Raw genomic sequence first — 3,880 nt, forward strand, 5'->3', positions numbered from 1 at the left:
CCAGTAAGTTCCCTTGAAGAGTACCTACAAGAAAAAGTTAGGTACTATTTTTTTACACAATCTCATTTCTACTGAGCCACAAAGTCCAACAAAGAGCAGAAGCACCCACTGAAATCTGTTTTTTGAGTTTTGCTCAGAAACCATACAGCCAAGACCCCAACATATAAGATACACTCTTTGGTGGTTAGTAGGGATCTTCCTCCTCCTAATGGTGGCCAGTTAAGTTAAAAGGGTTTTTTTAGATTAAGGAAAAAATATCCGGCCTCGATCATTCACAAGTGAATGTCTACACCCCATAACAAACCTTGCTAGAACCAAAACGATCTGCAGCATTCAAACTGTAACTGAATCATACCGACTCTAAACAAGCAACTCTGATCAAGTTTTGGAAGTTAAAGGAAACAGAAAGAACAAAGCACTACGCTTAAATCCTGCTTCTGAAATTCCATCCAAAATTACTGAAGATCTCCATTACAGTAACTTCTAGCAAATGACAGCTTTTTAATCTTCTCTTCCTCTTTAGATAGGCCTTTTGGGGTTGGGGTTGTTAGGGGAGTCCATGGTTGCTGCATTTAGAAAGGAGTTGGTGGGTGAGGGAAGATTGGCAATGGAGTTGGGTTGTGGGTGGTATGGCGCAGTGGGGACGCTGCCAACCGTGGGCCAAGGTAAGACATCTGGTGGGCTAAGGCCGGGGTGAGAGCGCAGCAACCAACGACTACTTGGGTTAGTGCGATGGTGGCTGGCTATGCTAGATCCAATGGCGGGAGCCGCCGGAGATGAAGGAGGAGGGCGGCGGCAGGGGCGAGCTTCTTATGGGCCTATGGTGGGCTTTTTGTGATGTAACTGCTTGGAGTCGTGCCTGCGAGTCTGCGACCCGGAATAGCCCCCAGGCAGCACGCTAGAATATATGAATTTCAGCTCAGATCACCCAGCTAAGTATACGAAAAACATAGGTATTTAACAAAACTTCATACTCACCTTGTTTCAGCACGCACACATGTAATTTCACAAATCATAAAAGAGAAAACGAGAATAAAAGAAATGATAGAGGTAATAATGAAAAACAGGAAAAATGGACATGAAAAGTTAGAACTTTTGAAAAGAAAAGGAATGAAAAGAAAAAAGAAATAATAGTAGTGATTTAAAAATAACGAATAATAAATAGAGAGGAAAATAAAAGTTTTGCATGTCAGTGTTTTGCATGTAATCTTGGAAACCACAAACCATGAGATTTTACATTGTATGGAGCTATTTCAACAATGAATTAAATCACATCTTCCTTACATGGTATTATTAGACACATAAATGTAAAATGCACATTGAAAATGGCCTTATTTCATACACAAGAATAGGTGTTTTGCAATGGCGAAGGTGGGATCAAACAACATTCACCGGCCAATAAAGTTTTTAAGGGAAAACACAGGCATGGATTTCATCCAATCTTTATGAATAATCTTACTATGTTCCACCCAAACATTGTAGGTATGCCACAATCTGATTGTAAACTTCAATGCTCAATTGGAACTTTATAAGGTGAAGCCACTAGGTGCAATGGGTTGGTTCTCCTTGCCGTGGCGCCAACAGTCGTGTCCATGTCAAGCTCCTCAGGCTGCATTCCATGGGGAAGGCTCCAGTTGAAGTAGTAGAGAAGCCGTGCCACGATTAGCTCAAGGGTGGATAGGGCGAAGCCGATGCCAGGGCACAACCTTCTCCCGGACCCAAATGGTAAGTACTCAAATTGTGTGCCTGTGTAGTCTGCAATGCTGTTCTTGAACCGTTCAGATTTGAACTCCTCAGCATTGTCCCAGTATTCTGAGCTTCTTGCCATCGCCCATGCGTTGACAATCACTCTAGTACCTTTGTTCACCTTGAACCCACCGATGTCACAGGTCTCACGGCACAGACAAGGGAGAAGAAGTGGTAGCGGTGGGTGGAGCCTTAGAGTCTCCTTGATCACCATCCTGGTGTAGTGCAGCTCGCCCATGAGGGACTCATGGCCGTACGGGCATTTGTGGTCAAATGCTTGCCGCACCTCCTTCTGTGCCTTTACCATGGTATCTGGGTTCCTCATCAGCTCTATCGTTGGTTGATGAAGTTGTCTCTGTGCCTGCAGTAAATAAATCCTGAACAAAATTGACATAAACAAAACAACGAAAAGATTTGTTAGTAGAAGTGCGATCATCAAAGCACTGTACAGCTTTCGAGTTACAGCTTCATGGTGAAGAACGTAAATACCCAATGATTTGTGATGAGAAATTAATGATCAGAGTTGAGAATGGACTCTCAGGTATATTTAATATAACCATGATAACAGTTTGTAACTAAAAGAGTAACATTTACCTGAATAATTGCCTTGATGGTTGTGATTTTGATGGGGATCTCAAACTCGTCCTCATCATGGATCCTCAGCAGCACGCTCAGAAGGTCATCTTCTCCTTGCACCTCTTGTCCTTCAGAATTCTTTGCCTTCCTCTCCTTCCGCCGTGCTTCACACTCGGCTATGATCTTGTCTGTCACACCTTCGAGCTGCAGATGTGCTCTTTGTAGCCGGCGTTTTGTTCCAGTGACGACGTCCAGAAACTGCAGCGATGGGAATAGGTCCCAGGCACAAAACCCAGAGATATTGCTTATCACAACATTCACGGCTGACAGGAAATGAGGACGACACGAGCAGGCTGCCGAGGTTCACGGTCTTCCCACTGGTGGAATAGATCTCCTTGACGAGGGACATGGTTTCTCTGTTCCTGATGGATGCAAACTGCTTCACCTTGGAAGTGTTGAGGAGCTGAATTGTGCAGAGCTTGCGCAGTACCAGCCAATAGGCGCCGTAGGGCGCAAAGGCAATGTCGTGGCAACCGTAGCAGATGATCTACGCGCCAAGCAACTTTGGCCGTGACGCGAAGCTCAGGTCGTTCTCCCGGAGCACCTCTCGCGCAGCTGCTGGTGAAGAGATCACGACGGTGTCGACTTGTCCCAGCTTCAGGTACATTACCGGGCCATGCTTCTTCGCGAGGTCACGGAGGGCAGCCTGCGGCTGAGAGGTGAGCACGTGGTGGAGGCTTCCAATGAAGGGGAGGCCCCGTGGACCAGGAGGTCGCCTTTTCTCTGATTTCACTCTGGATTTGTGGCGAAGTGATGCTACAATGATTAGCATTGGGATAATACCCAGGAGGAAGATGCTTATTGTGCTTATCTCCATGCTCGAAGATCACCTAAACGTAGAAGAAATGCGGGTGAAAATAAAAAAGAAAAGATGAATGCACACGTGACATGAGCTGCTTTCTTAACGAGTAACGTGTCATACGAAGAAAATACCGCTGGATGTGTACAGACGCAGAGAAAGACAAACCACTCGAAAACATGTGGAACATTACAAGATATTATGAAAATGGTCATTTTTGTTCTTTCGTTATCATCACAAGATACAATCAAATACAGTTGTATCACTATCACGTTGCGGGCCTGTGATTGAGACCTCAAATCATTAAATTATTTATGTTGACATCAACTCAGATTAGCATCAATATCCTTTGACAAAAATATTAGTCTCAGGTCTAAATTTTGTAGTTTGTGGAGGATCTTTTAGTCCCGGTTTGTAATACAAACACATACTAAAGATGATTTAGTCCCGGTTTCCCACGGGTGATTTCAAAAGGAAAGAATCCCCTACTTAGTCAGATGTGTTGTGTAGGTGAGATGATAAGGAAGCTACGCGCATGTAAATTATTGACAACATAAATAGATTGGTGGTATAAATAAAGGATGCTGCTAACCGCTCTATAGTAGTGGAAGTGGATGAGTTGGTTTATCTGGGGGAAGACCTTGATGCTAAGGATGTCATAAAAGGTCAGTCTACGGAAGGGGGGAGCGCAATCCACAC

General features: G+C 44.4%; 1 pseudogene; it reads right to left on the reverse strand.

Moving 5' to 3' along the window:
- Positions 1–1,355: 1,355 nt before the first annotated feature.
- Positions 1,356–3,199, reverse strand: LOC101785933 (annotated as a pseudogene).
- Positions 3,200–3,880: the final 681 nt, after the last annotated feature.

This window comes from Setaria italica, chromosome IX (genome assembly GCF_000263155.2).
Source record: "Setaria italica strain Yugu1 chromosome IX, Setaria_italica_v2.0, whole genome shotgun sequence".
NCBI classification, from domain to species: domain Eukaryota; kingdom Viridiplantae; phylum Streptophyta; class Magnoliopsida; order Poales; family Poaceae; genus Setaria; species Setaria italica.